Below are 13748 nucleotides of genomic sequence, written 5' to 3' on the forward strand. Positions count from 1 at the left end.
TGAAGGCAAAAAAAAAAGTTGGGGGACAAATTAAAAAACTAGTGAAATAGACAGGGGGTCCCCAAGTATGCAGCAGGTGTTCTTTAAAATGCGCTTGGTTGCGGCAGGTGGATTTTTAAACTATCACTTCAGGGACTTAAAAATATGCTTGCACCCATTTTCATGTACCCCAAATTTGATGGGACTAGTTATTTAAAAAAAAATTAAGCTAAATGCTATTCTTCACCACTTCTTTAAAGACGCATTAAAACACCTGTCGCGGCCGTTTAAAAACCCCAAATGCCTTTTGCAGGCCAATTCGGGTGTACCCATAGTGATCCTCTGATGTCAGACAATTTTCTGGGGGGTGACAGGCTGATATCTACAAAAGTGACAGGACTTTTCGATACTTACCTTTTCGCCGGGTCCCATTTCCGCCGATTCCTAATTGAATACGGGGATACGCGGACACGCGCCCGATACTTTATCCTCAGGAAAAACTGCGATGATGGCGAAAAGTCCGACCTCTGACTTTTCGCCTCTGGTTGAATATGGCCCAATATAGCTATCATTTAGAGCGCTGTTTTTTCTGTTGATTACATCAAAATCTAGCTTCTCACTACTTTGTAACCTAATATTTAATTTAAAAAATGGTTCTATCATTCTTATTAAAGCCACTTGTTTAGCTACATTTCTAGTGTCATATATAATATATAATTTCTTTACAGCTCCATGTTTCTCTTTTGTTTACTACTGTATTTGTGTAAGTACCTCTACTACACTGGGCAATAGCACTGGAAACTGCAGTAAAACTTTAAATACTTTTGAATAGACTTCTGGTTACGGCTGCGATGTAGACGGACGCAGCATGAGAGGCTAATGAGCTGGCTCGAACAACAATTGCTTGCCGTCAATAGAGGACTCGGTGGCTGGCAACAGAGAACAAAAAAGATGGAAGATGGGTACCTGGCTGATGAGGCACATAGCACCCTGGAGAAAGACACGTGGGTGACTGTGACAGCATAGGAGGTTGAGCCCATCTCCCACAGTTGGTGGTGACAGAGAGTGGAGGCTAAGCATCTGAACCGAGAGAGAGACACGTGGGTGACTGTGTCAGCCACAGAGGTGGAGCCCTTCCTCTGGAGCTGGTGGAGGTCAGGCATTTGCCGGAGTTAGCAGTGATGGAGAGCGAAAGTTGGGCGTCTGACAAAGAAATATGCACCTGGTGCTAGTGTGGGAAGCACATGACCGGAGGAAACTCCAGGAGGAGATAAAGCGGTGTATGGTGGCAGTGTGTCCAGTGTATCCAGGACTTGCCCGGAGGGTGTTAGAGGCCTAGAGGAGATGATCCAGTGTGGTTCATCTGAGAACAGGACCGAGAAACTACTAAGGCCCCTTGGTATGGAAGTGGCTTTGGCCTGAAACAGAAGCCAGGTGAGAGGGGGAAGTCGTGGAGGAGGGAAAGAGAGCCCAACTGGGACTGAGGAGAGCCTAGCGGGTCTCCTTAAAAAGACATTGATAAAGGGCCTGAACAGGTAGGGTGATACTTCGAAAGCCCTAAAGGTGGGGGATAATCTAAAAGATAAAGCAAAGCAATAGCAGTATAAGGCGAAGGAGCTAATATACTAGCCATTATTTGGTTGCAGAAGGAGAAAGAGAAGAAGAGGAAGAATGGTAATAACTGCATATAAATTATATGGAAAGATACCTGATAAAACCAATACCAGGCAAGCAGCGAAAATCGAAAATAGATAAAGGGAGGGTTACACCTATATCCAAAATGGCAGCAGGAACTTCCCCACAAACTGCAGCTAAAACTAGCTCAATTTTATCATCGCCAGAAAGTGTTGGAAATATGCCGACACTATAATACGTAGATATAGTGCAAGTAATAAAAAAGACAGTGAGCCCTTTGTTGAAAGAACAAGTGAAAGAGCAGAACGAGATAGTACAGCAAGCACTAAATGAGATAAAGGAAAAGATGACTCAAATTAATCAAGCAATTGCATTGGTGGAACAGCAAACTGGGGAGAATTTCCAAGATAAAAGGTCTGACAAAGGACTTACAAAAATCAGAAAGGCAAATATGGTCTAAAATAGATGATATCGAAAATAGATCAAGGACGAACAACTTGAAAATACTAGGAGTGTCAAAAGAAATAAAGGGACCAGCTGTAGAATATGAAGGTTCTGATAGGAGATTCAATACAGAACATCCAAAATATGAAGGTCATGACTTGGAGTTGATAATAGATTTACTACAAATTATTCTTACAAAATATTTATTTTTGTACAACGGCAAATTTTTATTTGCAGCTGGTTGGATGTGCGATGGGTTCCATTCTGGCACTATCATATACCAATCTATTTATGTTTTATGTTAAACAGGAGATCTTTTTTCCTAATCCTGATGTAGACAATATAGTTGCTTTATACACTCAGTATATTGACGATTTATTGGTGTTTTAGAGGGGACCTAAGGAAGCTTTTATTTATATTATTGCACAGCATAATGCAAGCAATAGCCCCATTAAACTCACCTTTTGTATTAGTGATTCCCAAGTCAATTACTTGGATGTGTTCATTTCTTTAAATCAAGGTAAGATTGAAACAAACCTATAAACTAAGGCTACCCACAGAAATAATATTGTGCATAAATATAGTTTTCATCCTAAATCGTTGATTAGGGGTCTTTCATACTCCCAGCTTTTGTGCATTAAGCGGATTATGTAAAATTCTGTTTTACTTGAAGCACAAGTGAATACTGTGATTGCAAAATTTAATGAGAAAGGATTTAATCCCAATACCTTTGAAAATACTAAACTAATCTAAGGGCATCACACTTAAATAGGGATGAGCTTGTTTGTTAGCATACTGTACTACTAAAGAAAGGACCTCAGTCTTACCCTGTTTTAATCGATACTACCAGGCTAGCACTAACATCAACAAAATTTCAGGGAAAATCTCAAGCTGGTGGGGTCACATCTGATGCAACCACACCAGGCAAGTAGTTAAAAATGATTAAATATCCATTTAATGACTAAAATAGGTAGTTGTTGCTGAAAACATTGTAAATTTTACCACTATATATTGAGCTCATACCAGTAGGGGTAACTTGGTAGATTCAGGTTAAATATTTAAAATGTATAGTTGTAATATAGACACCCCCAATGTTGTGGAATCCGGTACATGGTAGTCCCTTCTAGATGGAAAGATAATAGCTTCCCGATGGTGCTAGTGCTGAAGCCTATATATGTATATATAAATTCCAGATAATGACCGGCATCCAACTATAGGTAAGTGAGTATACCTGCCCTGGTGCCTTCTCCCGGTATACCACAGCATACCCATAGATAGTAGATTAATACGAGCAGCACTCGAGGGACTTCCAAACTCATTTAAGTAACCGACTGGTCACATTTATTTCAACATTATAATCTCCAACCAGAGATTTTTCTCAGACCACAAACAATGTAGTACAAAAACAAGTTCATATCTACTCACCTATGTGCCAAACAACCACTGATGTTGGGTGGAGATGACATCACAGTGTCGCATCCCTGCAGACAGATGTCCCTCACACACACCTCTCAGCATCTGGTTACCATAGTGACAATTACCCTACACCATTAAAAACATAAATGCAATTACAAAACCTTCACATGGTAGAACACCACATAATATTGGACAAAAGTCCACGAATTATGATTTTTCTCTATGTAACATGACATTTTGCCATATATATATATCTATATATATATATATATCATTCCAATATATATATATATATATATATATATTGGAATGATAAGTATATATATATATATATATATAAATAATATATGTTGGAATGGTAAGTTTAGGTGACTATCTTCCTTAGTAAATGTTCCATGTATTATACTTGGAGATAATGCAGCCTCGATGTACAACGGCAATGTCAAGGTCCAGGACCAGAACATTGATCCCATTCAACACAGCAGAAGTAACACTGTCACTACCAATAACTATAAATCCAAAAGCAGATGGACATGTTTCGTGTCTCTGATATTGGTGTCCATACTGGTCTGTGTCTGACTTCAATTATTAGATTCAGGTGCTTAATTACTTAGTTTAAACCTGCATAGGTGTTTGTAACATTTGTAATGAGTAGCAGCAGCTCCTTATTACCAGACTGGGGGGCATATGTATCAAAGCTTGATGTGAGATAAAATTGTGAAATATATATCACCAACCAATCAGCTGCAAACTATTATTTCTTAAACACAGCCTGCAAAATGTAAGTTAGAAGCTGATTGGTTGGTGATATTTATCTCACATCAAGCTTTGATACATATGCCGCTAAATGGCAATATGTTTACAAAATAAAATGATCTAATGTAATTTCAAATAATACAAACTACATAAAAACTTGGTGTGGATACAGATTTATAAATCTTATAACTGGAAACCTATAGATCAAAATATTTTTTAGCATTCTTACTACTGAAGAAACTTAAACATGGGAGGAAATGTAAGTCACTGTTTTTGCGGGTGTGCCATCTACCCACTGGCTTGACGGCATGTTAAAAAATGTAAAAATAAGAATTTCAAACACTTCAAATAATCTGGAGAGTGCCTTCTTTCTACAGGAGCAGAGTGCAACATATATATATATACACACACACACACACAGTATACATACACAGTGCGTCCGGAAAGTATTCACTTAACTTTTTCCACATTTTGTTATGTTACAGCTTTATTTCAAAATGGAATAAATTCATTTTTGTCCTCAAAATTCTACACACAATACTCCAAACTGACAACGTGTAAAAAGTGTTTTTGAGATTTTTGCAATTTAATTAAAAAAACAAACTAAAAAATCACATGTACATAAGTATTCCCGGCCTTTGCTCAATACTTTGTTGATGCACCTTTGGCAGCAATTACAGCCTCAAGTCTGCTTGAAAATGAAGTCACAAGCTTGGCACACCTATCTTTGGGCAGTTTCGCCCATTCCTCTTTGCAGCACCTCTCAAGCTCCATCAGGTTGTATGGGAATCGTCGGTGCAGAGCAATTTTCAGATCTCTCCTGAGATGTTCAATTGGATTCAAGTGTAGACTCTCAAGGACATTCACAGAGTTGTCCTGAAGTGACTCCTTTGATATCTTGGCTGTTTACTTATGGTTGTTGTCCTGCTGAAAGATGAACCGTCGCCCCATTCTGAGGTCAAGAGCGCTCTGGAGCAGGTTTTCATCCAGGATGTCTCTATACATTGCTGCAATTATCTTTCCCTCTATCTTGACTAGTCTCCCAGTTCCTGCCACTGAAAAACATCCCCACAGCATGATGCTGCCACCACCATGCTTCACTGTAGGGATGGTATTGGCCTGGTGATGAGTGGTGCCTGGTTTGCTCCAAACATAACGCCTGGCATTCACGCCAAAGAGTTCAATCTTTGTCTCATCAGACCAGAGAGTCCTTCAGGTGCATTTTGTGAAACTCCAGGTGGGCTGACATGTGCTTTTTACTAAGGAGTGGCTTCCGTCTGGCCACTCTAATATACAGCCTGATTGGTGGATTGCTGCAGAGATGGTTGTCCTTCTGGAAAGTTCTCCTCTCTCCACAGAGGAATGCTGTAGCTCTGACAGAGTGACCATTGGGTTTTTAGTAGGGGTGAGCGGGTTCGGTTTTACTCGGTTTTACCCGGATCTTTTTATTGGCTGTCGCCGAACATGTGTTTTGGATAGCGAATAAAATCGAGCCAAATTTGCGGTAAAGTGGCGATAAGAACCGAGTAAAACCGAGTAAAACCGAACCCGCTCACCCCTAGTTTTTAGTCACATCTGTGACTTGGGCCCTTCTCCCCCGATCACTCAGTTTAGATGGCCGGCCAACTCTAGGAATAGTCCTGGTAGTTCCGAACTTCTTCCATTTACGTATGATGGAGGCCACTGTGCTCATTAGGACCTTCAAAGCAGCAGATATTTTTCTGTACACTTCCCCAGATTTGTGCCTCGAGACAATTCTGTCTCGAGGTCTACAGACAATTCCTTGGACTTCATGCCTGGTTTGTGCTCTGACATGCACTGTCAAGTGTGGGACCTTATATAGATAGAAGTATCCAGTTGAAACAGGATGCACCTGAGCTCAATTTTGAGCTTCATGGCAAAGGCCGGGAATACTTATGTACATGTGATTTCATAGTGTTTTTTTTTTTTATTAAATTTGCGAAAATGTCAAAAAAACTTTTTACACGTTGTCATTATGGGGTATTGTGTGTAGAACTTTGAGGAGAAAAATTAATTTATTCCATTTTGGAACAAGGCTGTAACATAAAAAAATGTGGAAAAAGGGAAGTGTTGTGAATACTTTCTGGATGCACTGTATGTGTGTATATATATATATATATATATATATATATAGAACAAATGTGATGGCTATGGCGCCAAACAACAACAGTAAATATAGTATTAAAAATAATTGAAACTGTAGTAAACGAATAAAGTGCAAGGTATATAAATAACGAGACGCACTACCTAAAGGTGTCAGCTGAATACCAATAAGAGGGATTGGGACAAATCCCAAACGAAAATGTGGAAAGAGTGATTGATACAGCGACAGGCATCACTTAGAAAGTGCACAGTGCAATAAATATATATATAAAAAAAAATATTTAATCAAAAGTTCAAAAGGACACACTAACATGAATACATGAAATAAAAACGCACATATTACATATGACTTTAAATGTCAAATTAATATCTAAAAAATGAAGGAGCAAAGATATTAATAATGTTAAATGATAACTGAGTTAAAAAACAGATACATAAATCTCAACACCAAAGTGTTGGAATAAAGTGCAAATGGAAAATGGTAAGTATTGCACAAGCCCAATAATATAAATAAAAAACAAATGAACTGAGAATAAGGTTCTAAAAACAGCAATGAGTTCAAAGGTGCTTATCTTATTAACTCAAAGGCAAGAGTACAGCTTCCCCAACGCGTTTCATCCAATGGGACTTTTTCAAGGGATGTTAGCTAGCAGGCATGAGTCCATATTTATACCAAGCTTAAACAGAACTAATTAGTCAGCCTCATTACAATTAGTGACCTCATATCCGGTCTGACGGAGTGATTTAGCAAAGGAAACTTCCAAACCACTCCTATAAATGAGTTACATTATTTATAACGTAAATGGGATTCCAGTAATATGCAGATCTTTCTAATATTAAGTAGAACTTAGCGTGAAACTAAGCGGTACTTCCACCCAAAAGACTCCAGGTTTCCACCCTCAGTGTCAACATCCGCCCTCTTCCGGGTCTTAGGCAATGGGATCGGCGTCTGCTGTGACTTCCGACCTCACTTCTGGCTCCACGCGGCCTCCGTCCATCAATATCCAGGAATGGTATCGCGGGTGGTCAACTCCCGTCCAGTCCACGTGACCTCCGCACAGATTCCAAAGCTCGTCATCTCCGCAAGCACCCGCCCATGGACAACGTCATCTAAATCTCACTCAGGTCACGCAATTCCAGAAATAGGCACTGCCGTGGGTCTGTGGAAGCGAAAAAAACTCAGTAATTTTTGGACACTTAAAAGAGCCATTTTGGGAAAGGGTAACTTAGCCCAAACTGTTAATGTTAATAGATACACCAATTGAATAGGCATAAAGTGATAGTGGCATTGTAAAACAATAAGCCTCAAATATAGCAGCAGATTTTAAGAATACAGCATCTAGTTCTAGATGGCAAAAAGGAAGATGGAGTAATAAAAAAAGGGAGAAAGATTTTTTTTTATATAAAATATAGTAAGATAGACGACATGGTATAAATCACTGGCTAGTTAAGAATAATAAATATTAATGAATTAATAAATATAATAGAAGAACATAAGAAAACGCTGGCTGATTAAAAAATAGTAATAGGCAAGCAATGGTCTTAATAAAAACTTTGAAAATATCTTTAAAACTAGATTATTTATGAATAAATTAATTATTTAAAGACGGAGGAGGGGGTGGATAAAATTCATGAGTACCACGGAACAAAGGTAGAGAGTTAAAACCATTCAGGGACCCAGTGGCTATCTTGCACCCTGTTGTAAGTATGTATGAACACTACAACACCTGGTATTCCCAGGAGGTCTCCCATCCCAGAACTGGCCAAGCCCATATATGCTTAGCTTCCAAGATCGGATGAGATTGGGCATATACACAATGGTTTGGTTGTAGGCTCTTATTAACATACACAACTACCGCCTTGTCTCTTACAAGAATGGGGCAATCTCGTAACTCTCATTAAATCCTTGTGGAGCCATGGTATTTAACTCGAAGATCCAGAACATTTCTCTTCTTGATAATTTGTTCCCTAGATCCCCCCCTCTCTCTCCTAATTTAACATGCTCTATTGCTTTAAAAGTTAAGTCCTCCGGATTGGAATCATGATAGACAGAAAAATGTTTGGACACCGCATGTCCCTCGACCTTGTTCCTGATATTGCGAACATGTTCTTGAATTCTAAAATTAAGAATTCAAGAACATGTTCGCAATATCAGGAACAAGGTTGAGGGACATGCGGTGTCCAAACATTTTTCTGTCTATCATGATTCCAATCCGGAGGACTTAACTTTTAAAGCAATAGAGCATGTTAAATTAGGAGAGAGAGGGGGGGATCTAGGGAACAAATTATCAAGAAGAGAAATGTTCTGGATCTTTGAGTTAAATACCATGGCTCCACAAGGATTTAATGAGAGTTACGAGATTGCCCCATTCTTGTAAGAGACAAGGCGGTAGTTGTGTATGTTAATAAGAACCTACAACCAAACCATTGTGTATATGCCCAATCTCGACTGATCTTGGAAGCTAAGCATATATGGGCTTGGCCAGTACTGGGATGGGAGACCTCCTGGGAATACCAGGTGTTGTAGTGTTCATACATACTTACAATAGGGCGCAAGATAGCCACTGGGTCTCTGAATGGTTTTAACTCTCTACCTTTGTTCTGTGGTACTCATGAATTTTATCCACCCCCTCCTCCGTCTTTAAATAATTAATTTATTCATAAATAATCTAGTTTTAAAGATATTTTCAAAGTTTTTATTAAGACCATTGCTTGCCTATTACTATTTTTTAATCAGCCAGCGTTTTCTTATGTTCTTCTTTTATATTTATTAATTCATTAATATTTATTATTCTTAACTAGCCAGTGATTTATACCATGTCGTCTATCTTACTATACTTTATATAAAAAAAAATCTTTCTCCCTTTTTTTATTACTCCATCTTCCTTTTTGCCATCTAGAACTAGATGCTGTATTCTTAAAATCTGCTGCTATATTTGAGGCTTATTGTTTTACAATGCCACTATCACTTTATGCCTATTCAATTGGTGTATCTATTAACATTAACAGTTTGGGATAAGTTACCCTTTCCCAAAATGGCTCTTTTAAGTGTCCAAAAATTACTGAGTTTTTTTCGCTTCCGCAGACCCATGGCAGTGCCTATTTCTGGAAGCGCGTGACCTGAGTGAGATTTAGATGACGTTGTCCATGGGCGGGTGCTTGCGGAGATGACGAGCATTGGAATCTGTGCGGAGGTCACGTGGACTGGACGGGAGTTGACCACCCATGATACCATTCCCGGATATTGATGGACGGAGGCCGCGTGGAGCCAGAAGTGAGGGCGGAAGTCACAGCAGATGCCGATCCCATTGCCTAAGACCCGGAAGAGGGCGGATGTTGACACTGAGGGTGGAAACCTGGAGTCTTTTGGGCGGAAGTACCGCTTAGTTTCACGCTAAGTTCTACTTAATATTAGAAAGATCTGGATATTACTGGAATCCCAGTTACGTTATAAATAATGTAACTCATTTATAGGAGTGGTTTGGAAGTTTCCTTTGCTAAATCACTCCGTCAGACCGGATATGAGGTCACTAATTGTAATGAGGCTGACTAATTAGTTCTGTTTAAGCTTGGTATAAATATGGACTCATGCCTGCTAGCTAACATCCCTTGAAAAAGTCCCATTGGATGAAACGCGTTGGGGAAGCTGTACTCTTGCCTTTGAGTTATTAAGATAAGCACCTTTGAACTCATTGCTGTTTTTAGAACCTTATTCTCAGTTCATTTGTTTTTTATTTATATTATTGGGCTTGTGCAATACTTACCATTTTCCATTTGCACTTTATTCCAACACTTTGGTGTTGAGATTTATGTATCTGTTTTTTAACTCAGTTATCATTTAACATTATTAATATCTTTGCTCCTTCATTTTTTAGATATTAATTTGACATTTAAAGTCATATGTAATATGTGCGTTTTTATTTCATGTATTCATGTTAGTGTGTCCTTTTGAACTTTTGATTAAATATTTTTTTTTATATATATATTTATTGCACTGTGCACTTTCTAAGTGACGCCTGTCGCTGTATCATTCACTTTTTCCATATATATATACATATATATATATTTGCCATTTTGTGGTTTGTGTGGTTGGCATAAGTGGGTATCTTCACACACACACAATGGATTTTGCAGCTAATATATATTGATTAATTTATCTTTGATTGGGTATTTCCAGCATAGCCCTTATACATGTCTAATGCACATATTTTTAATAATATTAGAATAAGCTCTTGAACCCTTGTGGTTTCTTAAAGTATTCACACACACACACACACACACGTATATATATTTTTTCTCTTCACTTGATCCTAGCAATTTGCAAATGTAACATCATTAATTATATTTAGCCCTGATCTAATAACCAGAGATTACAAATTCCACATGTGAGAAACTCATTAGAAAATATGTTTTGTTTCATCTCCCCCATACTGTTTATTCCTTCCCTAGTGTATCTATTTTTTCATTCCTTTGTCTATTTATATAACCATATATCTTACATTATACAATAGGCAATTAGAAAACTAACATTTTGTGTAATGCCTACTTTACTTAAAATTCATTCTTCTTTCAAATATGAGTACATCACATACAATAACTGAGTAAGATAAAGTGTTTTTTTTATTAATATTGATTTATGGGAAAATGGCATTATCATTTATTTGATTATTGTCTATATTCTATTTATTTATAATATTTATTTATTAACAGTTATTGGCATAGCAAACACATATTATACAGCTCATTAAAGAGAGTTTTTCAGGCATTCACGTCAGTCCCTGCCCTATATTATTACCAGGCAATTAACCTACTGGTATGTTTTTAGAGTATATTTACAAATGTATAATTATCAGGTAATATTTATGATTTTAATTATTCAATAAAACAATATATATATATATATATATATATATATATTTACTGTATAAAAAAAGTATTGTTTTGCATTGACATTGTAGACATAGTACACACCAAATCAGTCTTTCGGCGGGCGGGTCAATGGAGAGCTGATCTGTCGCCCAAATGTGTAACCAGCTTTAGAAACCACTTGTAGCAGTGCATCAGTTGGATACTGTGGGTGCCCAAATGTTTGCAAATGCTGCACTCACTGGTTATTTAAAAAAAACAAAAAAAACATTGGATTTGTTCCTTTCACCAAATAAATAGTTATTGTGCATAAAATTGTGTAAAATATACCAAGAATGTGCAACTAAATTAGTTGTTGCCATATATTTGCATATAAGTGTTATAACCAAAATAAAAAAAGACTCTGGTCCAACAAGTTAAAATTTTCATATATTGTAAATGTGACAGTTGCCAATTCCAATTTAGCCTCACATGGAAGAAAAAATCCCTTCCAGGCTCAAACAATTAGAAATATATGCCCCCTGGTTTTTATATAATAATAAAAGTCAGATACAGTATACTATTTTCAAAAACCAAACATTTTTTATTTTTTTTTGCATTAAAAGTTTTTAATTAAATCAACTAAAAAGAAGAAACACATCCACATTATTCCACAAAATTAAGTTATTATACAACATAAAAGAAATTACAAATAATATAAGACAAGTCAAAAATATACAACAAAGCCTGGAACAGAACATAGGGTATAAAGGGAGAGGGTGAGGAATAAGAAGGTAATTACCTGAGATAATATCCTAAAAATGTATTAAAATATGAGGCGAGTCACCAAGTTCCACTGATATGGCCTGAATAGGAGGGAGAATCTTTAAACAGAAACCATGGTCCCCATATGTCACTGAACTCTCTATATCTAGTAGCACCAGACATCATAAAATAAACAACCAAACATGTTTAAACAAGCTTAGTGAATTTGCTATGGTCTGGACCCCTAGTAGGTATCTCTGAGTTTGCACTCTGACCAGTGGTGGCTCCAGAGGTGGGACTGCAGCGCATTCCAAAATTCAAATTCAAAAGCTGCCAAACATTTCTGGCTGTAATTAACTAGCAGTTGGTGTGGCTCCCCTATTTGAATTTTGGACTGCGCTACAGCCCCACCTCTGGAGCCACCACTGACTCTGACTATGGTCAGAGGCAGTAACGTGACCACTTGTGCAGATCCCCAAGTCCTAATTTAGTGAGTGACTGAATAATCTACCTCTCTACCCATAATAACATACACCCCAAATCTGCCACCAATTGTGGAGATTACAAAAGGACACATTTTTCCCAAAACACTCTCACAATTCTTCAGGATTGGTGACACACTCCCATGCAGTTAGCAAGTCTCCCTCTGCCTCTAGCAATAAATAATAGTTATAGCGCATCCTTAGTGATCTAATAGCATCATCAAAGACTTAGGTTCTAGAGCATTAATGAAATAGACTTATAAAGGAGTAGTTTATTTACAAAGGAAGTACAAAGCTTAGTTACAGAAATTATATAAAGAAAAAGGATTAAAGATTACATAGGCAAATATGTTGCAATTTGTTGAAAGGTCCAGTCAGAACCCCCCGGAGGCCCCACTCCCAAACGCTCACCCCAAAATAATTATTGCTACATAATGGTAGCACCCACTCTGGGTCATATAATTCCTTTCTCATGGCATCACCACTTAATTCACATAGAATACTTTTATCACTTTTGTATTTGTTTGTATATTATTTATGTCATTTTAATTCTTTCTCATTTCATTAACACTTATTTATTTATACTTACACATCTTTTCTTTACACTTCACTATCACTTTTTTCCCTTTTTCGTGTGATGCCTTGGGGATGGCCCTTGGCTGGAATTTTTTTGGGGTGCCTTGCTTCTCGGACATGAACCCCTTAATGTTAGGGACGCCAGTATAGAGGAGCCTTGACGATTGGCCTAGCGCTTATTCATATATTTGCAAATGTATGTAACTAATACCTCTGAACCGCTATTATCATGTAGGATTTAAGTATTGTTTTTGCTGCAGTGTGCTGGGGGGCAAATCTCTTTTTTTTCTGTGTTCAGTGTAAACCCCGCCCTTTATAAGCACCTGTGTTATGCAGTTAAGCTGATTTGAGCAGCTACCATATTTTTTGCAATTTGGTTATACCATCATGTACAGTAGATGTATTATATAGGGCATTTACTGTTCTCGTGAATGTAGTGCAGGGGGAAAGGATGAATATTGAAATTATCATATGTTTAATCATTTTTTTTTTAATTTATATTTTCTAATTTTTAGTGGGTAACGTAGTTACAATTCCATTAGCAGCACTAGACATGCCTGCAGAACATACACTAAAGAAGGCGACATGTTTTTAGAATCAATTTGGCCATCAGTCAGGCTTCTTCTGGCAATTTTTCAGCAGATCATCAGGTGAAAGTATTATTGTACAATTACATTTGTTTCCAACATTTTCTGTCCATAAGTTGCAGAACAGGGAGGCTTTTTA

At 37.5% G+C, this 13748-nt stretch overlaps 2 pseudogenes; one reads left to right on the top strand and one right to left on the bottom strand.

Annotated features, from left to right (window-relative positions):
* Positions 1 to 8069: 8069 nt before the first annotated feature.
* On the bottom strand, positions 8070 to 8188 carry LOC148474382 (5S ribosomal RNA; annotated as a pseudogene).
* A 577-nt stretch (positions 8189 to 8765) lies between these two features.
* Positions 8766 to 8884, top strand: LOC148474383 (5S ribosomal RNA; annotated as a pseudogene).
* The last annotated feature ends 4864 nt before the right edge of the window (positions 8885 to 13748 follow it).

The sequence above is a fragment of the Taudactylus pleione genome, unplaced genomic scaffold (genome assembly GCF_031769625.1).
Source record: "Taudactylus pleione unplaced genomic scaffold, aTauple2 ptg000848l, whole genome shotgun sequence".
Classification (NCBI taxonomy): Eukaryota; Metazoa; Chordata; class Amphibia; order Anura; family Myobatrachidae; genus Taudactylus; species Taudactylus pleione.